Source organism: Canis lupus, chromosome 11, assembly GCF_003254725.2.
Source record: "Canis lupus dingo isolate Sandy chromosome 11, ASM325472v2, whole genome shotgun sequence".
Classification (NCBI taxonomy): Eukaryota; Metazoa; Chordata; class Mammalia; order Carnivora; family Canidae; genus Canis; species Canis lupus.
The window spans coordinates 14480725-14492907 of record NC_064253.1 but is presented as its reverse complement, the minus strand read 5'-3'; positions in this window follow the sequence as shown (position 1 = coordinate 14492907).

The window sequence follows — 12183 nt, the reverse complement described above, 5'->3', positions numbered from 1 at the left end:
TTTTCTTTATGCTGTTCTTGTTTCCACTGTATGCACAAATGCAATTTTGGCTGTTTTAGTTGTATTTTTTTCTACAGTGAAAGCAGAGCAGCATCATTTCATTTGTATGACTCATTAGAGCTATTTTTTTTTTCTTTTTTGGAATATTTACCCTCAGTTGTAAATTTCACCCAAGAAACAATGCTGAAAAAAATCCATCTACCTTGACATAATATAATGCATTTCCCTTTCTATACAATAAAAGCATGTAGAAACAATGTAAAATGGCTTTACACTTATCGCATTGATGATAATGGAAACGGATGCTTTTTAAACCATGAAACTGTCTTTGCACTGCTTTGAAATAGCCAATTAACTTACACTCCATTTTGGCTTAAGTGATTTGATAAAACGCAGAATCACTCCATCAATCCTTAGTCATGAACCCTTGTTCCCCTAAGGTTAATGCTCCATCCTACTTCATTGAATTGAATGGTTTCATCTGTTTATATATTAAAGCAAAATATATATTTTAACTAGCATTTTATTTAGTTCTCATTTATATAAAATGCAATGAGAATGAGGATGTTATGAAAATAGAATGATGTAATAAATAGTTTCATTATAGGATTATTTGGCCCTTTCTTCCTAAATCAGTAAGACAATATTCTATGAAAGAAAATCATAGATATAAAATACAGCATTCTTTTTCCATTACTTTATTACTAATGTTCAGCAAGATTTAATATGCAATATTTTAAAACTCTCAGCCCAAGCTTTGTAAGTCACAGAACACCACAGGGAAGTGATGGCATGAGCATTAATTTCTTTTTCTCTTGGCTATTGTAATGGAGCCCTTCTGTGGCTACAGTAGCAAGTCCTCATTTTTTAATGTTATTTCAGTATGAACTGGAGTTTTCTCCATTAGTATGTTTAGCAGAATTAGTGTGTCAGTGAGTGGAAGTAATAGTCTTAGAGAGAGATTTTATGCACATGCATTCTGTCTCTACAGCCTGTCCTGCTCAGCGGCTGCTGTTCACATGGTGATTGGACAAGTGCCCAAGGGCATAGGTGCCAGGCAGGAATGCCTTCACCCTGACAGTTTGCACAACACAGCACTGTCATCTCATTAGCAGGCATAAGCATCTTTGCCACATGCTGATTAATACAGTTGCACCTGCTCTCGCCATGTCATCCTAAGGATTGGGGTTGGACTTATTTTGTATTCCTCCGGGCTGCTGGCCATTTAATTTCATGACATCATTGGACAACAAAGTCATCCCAAGAGGGCACCTGGTTCAGGCTCTTGCTTTCAGGCATACCAATAGTTAACTGTTGAAGATGAATGGGTTTCTGTTACATTTAAAAATAGCTAGTGGGATAGTAATCCCACAATTTGTAGCCAGCTTCAGTGTTTAATAAGTCTTGTAATTGGTGTGGCCTGGGATGACTGATAAAGGAAATTACATCTTTTTTGTTTGTTTTGTTCCTTAGAGTTGTTTTCTTTTAAATCTTGGTGTAGCCATTGTTTTAGTTAGAAGGCAGAAAAGCTGCCTTTTAGGAGTTGCTAGTCTTGTCTGTCTCCATCCCTAGAGGCAACCACACAGAGCCTTGGAAGATCTCCCAGGATGAAGAAGAATTTGAACGGTCGCTTTACTTGTGTAAATATAAGACACCAGTTGTCCTGGAGCTTTTACATATTGCCCACATTGCTTGGTGGCAGTGAGAAACCATGCATAGGGAACAGAGAAGCCACCTGCTAAAAAGGGAACCACATGCTGCTTTGCTTCATTGTTACTTTGTGTAGCAGTAGCAGTAATTGGAACATTCCTGATAGGTTCACATCTTCCCAAGTGAGATGAGGTGGCAGAAATAAATAGTTTTTCCACACCACATAGAAACTGCCATGGGCAGAGGGAGAGAGACTGTTATGGGCTGAGTTGTATCCACTCCCTTCAAATTCATATGTTAAAGCCCTTGACCCTCAGTACCTCAGAATATGGCCATATTTGCAGATAGTGTCTTTAAAGAGGTAATTACGTCAGAATGGGAGGGTCCATGAGGTTAGGTTCTAATCTAATATTACTAGTGTCCTTTTAAGAAGAGGAAATTTGTATACAGACAGGTTCAGGGAGGAGGTGTGAGGCACCATGGCAGAGGTGTGAGGAGAAGGCAGCCATGTGCAAGCCAAGGCGAGAGGCTTCAGGGGAAACCAAACCTGCCAATTCCTTGATCTTAGGTGTGGGAAAATACATTTGTGCTGTTTAAGCCACCCAGTCTGAGAACTTTGTTCTAGCAGCCCTAAAACAATACAGAGCTTAAATAATGCTCTGGAGTCAGTGTGACTAGCCACACTTGACATTGCACTGCTGGAAGACAAGTCATATTGCTGATGCTGGCATGGTCCTTGGACTCAGTTATGCTAAACACAGTATCTCTGGAAGGAATCCCTATGCTTGAGAGTGAGAGTAAGGGTCTACAATGGCCGTAGGTAGCCCTAACTTGGCATAATACTGGGGAGAGGAGTCCTTTCCCTTTCCTACTTTATCAAGAGAAACTATTTCCAGACCAGCAGTGAAGGTGTGGCTCTGCTTCTGAAGGATGGCACCATCTGGGCAGGGCAGCCTACCTTAGCAGTGGCAGGAACGTGGAGGCAGTAGGACATTCTCCAGCTTTCTTCCCCCTGAACTACCAACACATGCTGAGCATTTACTTCTCACCCAATGCCATTCTAAGCACCATGTGTACTAATGCATTTCATGTTCATAAGTAAAACAGGAATTAAAAACTGTTTCAGATGAAGAAATTCGAAACAGAAAGCATGCTCAAACTGGGATAATTTGAGTTTATTGTTGTTACTGTCTTTTTTCCTCTTTTGTTGTTGTTTCCTTTTAAGTGAGTTTAGTTTGTTTTTGTTTTTTAACAAAAACTATTTACAAAAGTGTGAAAGGAGAGTGGGAGAATTACAAAGGATAGTACTGGAGCCTGGGCCTACAATTACTGAGGAGGCACTATTAGTAGCAGAGAGAAGCTCTAGTAGAGAAGGTGTCTTTTTTTTTTTTTTTTTTTTTAAAGATTTTATTTATTTATTTGACAGAAAGAGAAAGAAAGAGAGAGACAGAGAGGGAGAGTGCACAAGTAGGTGGAGCAGCAGGCAGAGGGATATGGAGAATCAGGCTCTCTGCTGAGCAGGGAACCTGACTTAGGGCTGAGTCCCAGGACCCTGAGATCATGACCTGAGCCAAAGGCAGGATGCTTACCTGACTGAGCCACCCAGGCACCCCCTGAGAATGATTTTAGCAGAGACAGCCAGCTAAGGCAAACCCTAGAAGTGAGCTAGAAGAAGAGTAAATATCTGGACCCTACTCTCTTCCTGTCCTCTGCAGTCCTACATTCCCCATCGGCTGAACCCAATATCAAACCTGTGCACATACCTTATATAAAGGTCAATTTTCTCAGGGGGAGAATAGTAGGGAGAAGTGTAGAGAGTAGAACTGGAAGGGCAGACAGAAAAGTTAACACAGTTGCCCAAGGTCACACAGCTAATAAGAGAAAGATGGAAATTGAACCCAGCAGTTAGGCTATGAAGAGCCATGTTGTGATTTGTCACCAATTGCTTAAGTCCAAGAGTGGCCATCTTCCTGCAGACAGCATGGAAGTCTGGCTCCAACATGGTAAGCGTTTAGTATCTTTGTAGGACCTTGATTTTCCTGCTGTTGGCAAGAAGTCCAGCTGTAATCAGGTCTTCGAAGTACCATAAAAGTTCTGAAAATTCTGAACTGTAAAATGGGAGATCCATTTCATTATAGGCCCGATGGTCAATCTGCTTTATATCTCAAGATAAAAACAGCACATTATATATACATAATGTGTAATTCTGTTTACATGAAGTAAACAGAACCAATCTGTGGCATTGGAAATGATTACCTTTTGGGGGACTGTATAGTAAAAGACATGAAGGAAACTTCTTGGAAGATGAGTTACTTTTGTCATTAGCAAGGCCCTCACTTCTTATTGTTCAAGGTGGTTTTGTTCTGATAGGTCCTCTGAATTGACCAACACCAGCCACCTAGTAAAGATTTCTGTATTTGAAGTCCCTTTCATAGCTTACTTTCCCCCCAAATATCCTCTTCATTTCTGGATATCCAATTCCTCCTATTGTTATTTATTTTTTAAAATAGACTCCATGCCCAGTGTGGAGCCCATTGTTGGTCTTGAACTCACAACCAGGAGATTAAGACCTGAGCTGAGATCAAGAGTCAGATCTTTAACTAACTGAACCACCCAGACACCCCTAGATGTTTTCGATTTTTAATCATTCTGGTTTCCTTCTCTGGATTCTCTAGCTTTTCCAATATTTAGATAAATTAAATCCTGATATAATAAATAATCCTGATATAATAAGTTAATCTTGAGCCATAACCTGTAAATGAGTGTAAGTTGTCACTTTCCAGTCCTTAAAATTTCATTCCTGTTGACATCACCCAAAATCATTAGATAATATATGTAGTTTCCTTTTGTTTACTTTTACCTTTCACTTGGCTTTGAGTTCCACAGCCTCTTCTGCTACATTTGCCCAATAATTAATTTTACTTTGTGTATCATTTTTATATTTATTACCTTACAATTTGTTTAGTCTAATGGCTGTGAAGTAGCAATATTTGCACTATGGTATGTTATAGTATTGAATTATTTTCTTATCAGGAACTTATGATTGAGGACTGTGCTAGGAGCTTGAGAAACAACTGAATAGGAATAGCAGCTGTAAACATATATAATTAATTCGAACACTAAAATGATAAAAACAGTAATCATCTTCCAGCAAGCCATTCATTATGCTCTCTTCCGTGTATATGGCATTGTTCTAAGAGAGGGATGTGACTTTGGCCCTCTCAGCTTTATTTCCCTGTCCATTAAAGGGAGGGCTCTCATGAAAGGAATGTCAGTTTTACCTGCCCCTGCTCTAAAGAGGCAATGTGGAAGTGGAGAATGGATTAAGATAAATCCATTTTTCAAATCCTTGCTCTGTAACCTTCTGACAATATAACCTTGGGCAAGATCCTCAGCTTCTGTGGAACTCTATTCAGTAGTAAAATGTCCATACTAATTCCTATTTGCATGACTGTTGTGCGAATTGAGATAATATATGTCAAGTGCTTGCAGGTATTGTGCCCCCAATGTGGCAGTTATTACCGGAAGATTCTATCACTGGTTGAAAGTTACTGTTATGTATTTTATATCATTAATGATTCTAAATTGAAAGTTAGCTATTGAACTCTGAAGTCAAGAGTGCTATTTTATTGTTTTTTTAGACCGTGGGTTACTGTTCCCTTGGCACTATTGGCAGGTCTTCTCTACCTAAGCTAAAGAAAAAAAGGAATGGCCATCAGATAAGAGGCATTTGAAGCTCAAAATTTTCTACACTGGGAACCAAAGAATGCAAGAGAGATTTCTTTTTTAGACACACACACATCAATAGTGTTCTCCAAGGAGACCAAGATCCTTTGCCAAATATGATTTTAGGGCACACAAAAAACACTTATTTAAAGATAATTCAATTTAACTCTTTGAGGTTCTCATGAAGCAATTAAAGCCGTATTTAGAAGATAAAGAATATGCAATCAACATTTTTTTGTATTTTATCCCTCATGTTAAAAGAGAAACTGAAATACAAGAAATCATTCACTCAATAAGCATTGAATAACCAGAGTATGTTAGGCAGTATGACTGCTTGATAAACAATAATTTTTTAAAAATCTAGTTCAAACAGTGCCCTCATGAATTTGACATGGATATCTGACGCCATATGAAATAAGACATATTTATCAGTCAGGGCTTTTAACTGTAGGCAGCAGAGTCCAACTTTTAAAAAGAAAAGGAGTCTCCTTACAGGATATTATGGAGCTCATAGAAACCTTAGTGAAACTGAAGAACCAGAATAGAGATGGAATTTCTGGAAATAATGCCTCAAACACCATACAAGTGGCCTGGTGGGAAACAGGACTGGATATTTCCATTAATACTTTGTTCTTGTGATCAAGGAACCTTTTGTCCTAACACTGGAGCAGCCACCACTACGAAAGAAAAGTTGTTCCTGTATGAGCTTTTAGGTCAAAGCATGTGCCTCTGATTCATGGATTCTAGATCATTTGGCAGAGCTGCATAAGAGGTTGCAAAAGTTGGTTTTTAATGTTTTGGGGTTCTATGATGGGTGGCAACCACCATTAAGTTTCATTAAAAGAGGAGCTCCTCAAACATTGAAATGAATAGATAAGTTCATATATTAGGTTGCCTAAAATAATGACAGATATCCACTACATTCTTGTAAGTGATACATAATAAAAAGCAGAAGTTCTATGAGTGGCCCCTGGAGGTTATACTGTGGTGGTTTCTATAAATTTAAGATTTTTACATTAATGCCCTTCCAAGAGGCCTTCATGACCCCTCTGCTGAGAGAATATCTATACTCATTCTCTATACTAGCACCCTGTTTATTTTCTCTGTACCACAAATTACAATTTACTATTTTGTTTATGGGTTTATGTGTTTTCATGTATCATCTCAATTGGGATGCACACTCCATGAGTTTAACTTGCTCGCCTTTTTCTGTTGAATCTCCAGCATGTTTTCTTTCACATAGCAATTTCCCTAGTGAGATTTCCACTATAAATCCCCACAAAACAGATGAGATCAGGGAGGAACACAATTGCCATAAAAAGAATGGTTTCCTGACCTATAAAACTTGCTGATTATGTTAGCAAACCAAGGAAAGAAAATATAAACTTTAGAAGTGTTCCAGAAAGTATAGGGAAAAAAATGTTCTTTAGGAATTAAGATACTTTTGATGGCAAGAAGCATAAATCTCAACTTGAAAGAAGGTATAGGCTACACTTGGTTGATTCATTGCTTCAGTGATGTCTTCAGGGATTCAGATTCTATTTATAATCTTTGCCTATTATGATATCAGCATATTTTAAATCAAGTTCCCATGAATAATGGAGGGTAGCATGCTTACTTGTTCACGTTCAGTGGAAGAGAGAGCAAAGAATACATCACTTCCAATCCTTCCCTTCAATTTGTGTGGCCTCACTTTGGCAGGTGCTCACTCTCCCAAGGAGCCTGGGAGTGACCATGTGTGGATTGACCGGTCTGTATATTGAGCCTATCGCTGAAGGATGAGGTGGCATTGTTATTACTATCCTGGTGCAGAGGAAAGCCCGAACCCCACAACAAAATCAGATAGGAGAAAGGGGGAGGTGGGTGGTAGGTAGAAAGCCAATCATATTTCCTACATTGATGGCTATTGTACCCTTTGAAACATTGGGTCAAGGAATGGTGAATATACTTTAATGATTTAATTTGATTCGTTCTGCCAGCAAGCATATCATTTAAGTGTATGCAGTCGGCATGGCAACTTAATGTCTTAAATTCTGGCATCCTTTTGCTTTTTGCTGTTGCTATGAGTTCATGTTTACTGTACAGTTTAGTGATTAGGATTAGGCATTCTAAGTGCTGTGATTGCTCAAAGAGGATGTGCTGGCCAGAGGATGAAACTATGTGATCCCATCGGCAGTTTCAATTATTAGTGTAATTAATGAATTAAAATTTTGGCTTTATACATTAGTTGCTTGGTTTTTGTTTTGTGTTTTGTTTTGTTTTGACTTTTTTGATGTCAGTTAGCATCCATGAATCTGAATACATGAAAAACCCTGGAAAAAAATGTAGTTTCTGAGTCTTCAAGAATGAGGGCTGTTATTAGTTTGCTAGGGCTGCAGTAACAAAGTATCACAGACAGGGTGGTTTAAAAAATAGAAGTTGACTGTCTCACAGTTCTGCATGTTAAAAGTCTGGAATCAGAACGTTAGCCAGGTCTGTTCCTTCTGAGGGCTATGTGGCCAGGATCTGTTCCAGGCTTCTCTCCTTGGCTTACACGTGATGACTTTCTTCTCCCTGTTTTTTTTTTTTTTTTCTCATCATCTTCCCTTTATGCATGTCTGTCTCTTTGTCCAAATTTCCCCTTATAGGGACATCAGTCATACTACATTAGGGCCAGCTCTAATGACTTCATCTGTTCTTAATTACATCTTTAAAACCCTATTTCCAAATAAGGTCACATTCTGGGGATGTGAAAATTTCATCCCCAGTGGGGGATGAAAATTTCAAAATATGAATGGAGGGTGGAGTGGGCACCATTCAATCTATAGCAAGGACTATACCCTAGATGTGCGCGTCGCCTATCAGGGAGGTCTGTTCCAGGAAGTTAGCCTAAGATGGCTTTCATTGGACTCCCCACAAGTGCCAGAGCAGAAACACAGACAGATTGCTGTGGGTACGCAAGACAACCAGTGGTACTTTTAGGTAGAAGGAAGCATTTGGGAAGGAGGCAATATTTGGGTTTGGCCTGGAAGGTAGGTCAGACTGAGCTTACCAAGGTGATGGAGGTGTTTAGGAAATGACTATTAGAAGAGAGAAAAGAAGCAGAGGAAGCTGGAGGCTGTTGAGCTAGTTCTAATAAACTGTGATAAGTGCTGGCTGAGGGGTCATCCATGCACTTTCTGTGGAGAGAACCTCTGCCAGAGATGCCCAAGGCTTGAACATGTATGGGTAAGGGGAGAAAAGGCGAATGTAGTGAGGCATTTGGAAAGAGACGCTTTCTCGTCAGTTCTCCTTTGTTTCCTACCCTCAAATAGGTATGATACTATGAACTGCTACATCATTCTTTTGTTGGCCCTGTGACAGTATTTGTTAGTGATATGGTCAAAGGGGATAAAGTAGGAGGCTCTCTCTAGTGATCAGAACACACATACATAGAAAGCAAAATATGCTTATGTCTGAAATATTTAAGCCAGACAGCTAGGTCTTTAGTTAAGTGTATTGTGAGTTTGAAACATAAATTGGAGACTGGGATGGAACCCAGAGAAAATCCAGAGTGTACATAAGAACCATCTGTTAAGGCAAAGAAATCGAAGAAGAGATAGTTGGTGGGAGGGGCTCAGGAGACATATATGGAATAAAACCCCCAGCCTGGGTGAAGAGTCTATCTGGGACCAGCAGTCCAAGCTTCTGGCTGTCTTACCACTTCTGTGAACCTCCTAAATAAGGAATAAATTCTTTGTTTGAAATCATCTTTGAACTGTGAGCCCAAAGTGTCTTGGACATGTCCCTCTTCTAAAAGGGACTTTTTCCTTGACTAGCATCAAGTAAAACCAGCAGAGAACCAACAAATATCATTTTGCTTCTTGAATACCCTTACCATTTTCATATCTTTGAGTCTGAGAGATGAAAGCAGGAGGGAGAAGCGATAATACCTCTTAGAAAGCTACCATCCTTAGTCTTTATTTACTTTTTGTTTAATCCGTATCTGACATTTGGGGTAAAAACAAACTACTAAGAAATGTTAGAAAACTTTGGTGAATTGAAGTTCAGGCTTTAAGCTTGGGTGCCTGACAGGATAATTTCAATGCTAATAAGAGAAATGTAGATATATGCTTTTATATGGAGGAAAGAAGCAAAGAGACAGCGTGGTATAGATCAAGGATGATTGAATGCAGTGCATAAGACCAGGATTGGATAGTGCCTGCCACTTACTCTTCCTAGGAATTCAAGGACACTACCTAACCTCCAGGGTGAGTTTAAGCATCTGTAGCATGAAACATGGGACTAGGTAGATAGTATTTAAACTTTTTTTTTTTTTTGTAGATAAAACCAATTTATCGACTATATTCCTACACAAATTCCAATATATGTTCTGGTTGAGTGGGATAGGGAAATTAATGACTTTGAGCTCCATTGATTTTGACTTCTTCTTATTCCCAGAGCAGATCCTCATGTGTTTTCTTGGAACCCAGTTAGATAGATCATCCTTAATATGTTAACCAGTTCTATATTTATATTAGTCCTAGTGGGACTTGTTGACTCCACAGTTCTTTTTGGAAATCACTTTAAGAATTTTGGTGGTGGTGGTGGTTGGAAATTATTCACGGTACTGATACAAATGATGCATTTTGTTTTAGAATGTAATCATGGATACATGGCAAATGTGCATATTAGTGTACGTAATACAGTCAGATCTTGATTAGAATGCTGTCTGAAGACCTAAGAGCTCTACTGTATCACCCTTGTATGTACATCTTCTCTGAGAGCACAGAGAAGGAAGTTTGTGGTGCTCTTCCTGCTTCAACAGCCAGATTTCCTTATGAGGAATTTCTGATGAATAAAATGCATCCCCTTTGAGCGGTGTTCACTTCTGACCAGTCTCCCTTCTGTTAATATGTTAATGTATTCACCAAGTCCCTGGCTTTAATAGGTACACTCAAGTATATCTTTCCGGTGACTCTGATTACCTCCTTTCTGATATATTCTGTGATAATGTGTAAAGTAACTGCCAGGAGGCAGACTTATTAAATTCATAGTAATAAGATCCATGTATTTTTTTCAACTCTTTCATGATGGGCATATTGCATACAGCATGTCATTCTCTACAATCAAGTGGCAAATGTAGATATGTACCTTATTATCCTGAAGTGGGAAGAAACAGCTTGAGAGTTTGTTAACTGGCTCAAGATTTCAAAGCTAGGAAAAGGCAGGTGTTGGAGATTCTATCTTATCCTGTATCCTTTCCATTCTTGAGGGCAAGGGGTGAGAGGGCCAGAAGTGAGGACATAGCCATGAAGGGGATCCTCACAGGGGGCCTGGATGACTCAGTCGGTTAAGTATTATACTAGATATTGGCAAATTGAACTCCAATTAAAAAAAAAATACAAAAAAATAAAATAAATAAAATAAGTGAAGAAAATCTTTTTAAAAACAAATTAAAAAAAACTTTTTTTTTTTTTTTTTTTTTCCCAACTCTTCTTGATTTTGGCTTAGGTCATGATCTCATGGTTGTGAGATCCAGCTCCTAGTCGGACTCCACACTCAGTGGGGAATCTGTTTGAGATTCCCTTTCTCCCTTTCCTTTTGCCCCTGCCTCCCCGTGCTCCTGCTCTCTCTCTCTCTCTCTCTCTCTCGCAAATAAATAAGTCTTAAAAGAGAGAGAGAGGGCCCCTTCCTGTGTCTCCTCAGAGTGGCATCTATGTCTGTATTTTAAATGTCAGGCATATTCTATGCCAGTCCACCCAAAATTCATTGTTTTTCTCTTCTTAGAATATAGATTTTAGTTATATGAAGATACCTAAATGCACTTACATATTATTTTTCCCTCTCGTTCAGAGTTTTACTACTTCTTTGACTAAAGCTGTTCATGAGATGCATGTGTTTATGTAGATATCATTTGCAGAGCTGTTGATTATTTAGTACAGGTATTTCTATTCTACTCCTCAGGGATCCAGCTTCCTTGAGCCTAGAGAACTTAACTATACGACAGTGACATTGATTATAGAGAAAAAACATCACAGCCAAGCTCTTCATTTACCCTGGAAAGTATGTTCTTATTGCCATCTGAATAAATAATTTTTAACTGAAATTGTGGATACAGCATCTAGCATCTCTCTGTAACTTTTCACATGCTTGCCTCAGCATTTTCCCAAAATCCTGTCAAATGCTTTCTTTCATATATGTTTAATTGAATTCCAGGTATTTGTATGTACTTTGTAATATTATATATATATAAATATAAATATATATATATATATATATATGTTGTATTCAGACAAGAAAGGATTTTTTCCATTTTTTCTTAGAGGAGATGTTTAAAATTCAGCATGGAAGAGAACTCTATTTTAACCTCAAGTCCCAATCACCTTCCAAGATTTAGATAAATGGCCTTAAAGAGCTCATAAGTCTTCTTACACTCCAAGATTTTTGTTTACAAAACACTGTCCTAATGAGGTTAATATAAAAGAATTTGCAACAAATGGAATGAACAAGTTTGAAATACGCAGCTTCAAATGTAATAGAAAAAGTGGTAAAATATGTGTTAGATTTCATTGAATTTCACATATTTAGATAATATAATGGTGAATACTCAACTCCAGTTTTTCATACATTCACCTTTAAGTTGTAATTATTGATACAACATATATAATAAATGTGCCTTTTTATATTCTTAAAATATATTATAATATTCTTTGTTATGTTTTATGACCAGGTCACATTTAAAGTAAAGAAAAAAATAAAAGATTTAAGTAAATGAAATGCATCTTAATTCCCTCAGCGTGTATAATGTGAACTTCATTGTTGCAGTGAGAACCCACACTATTTATA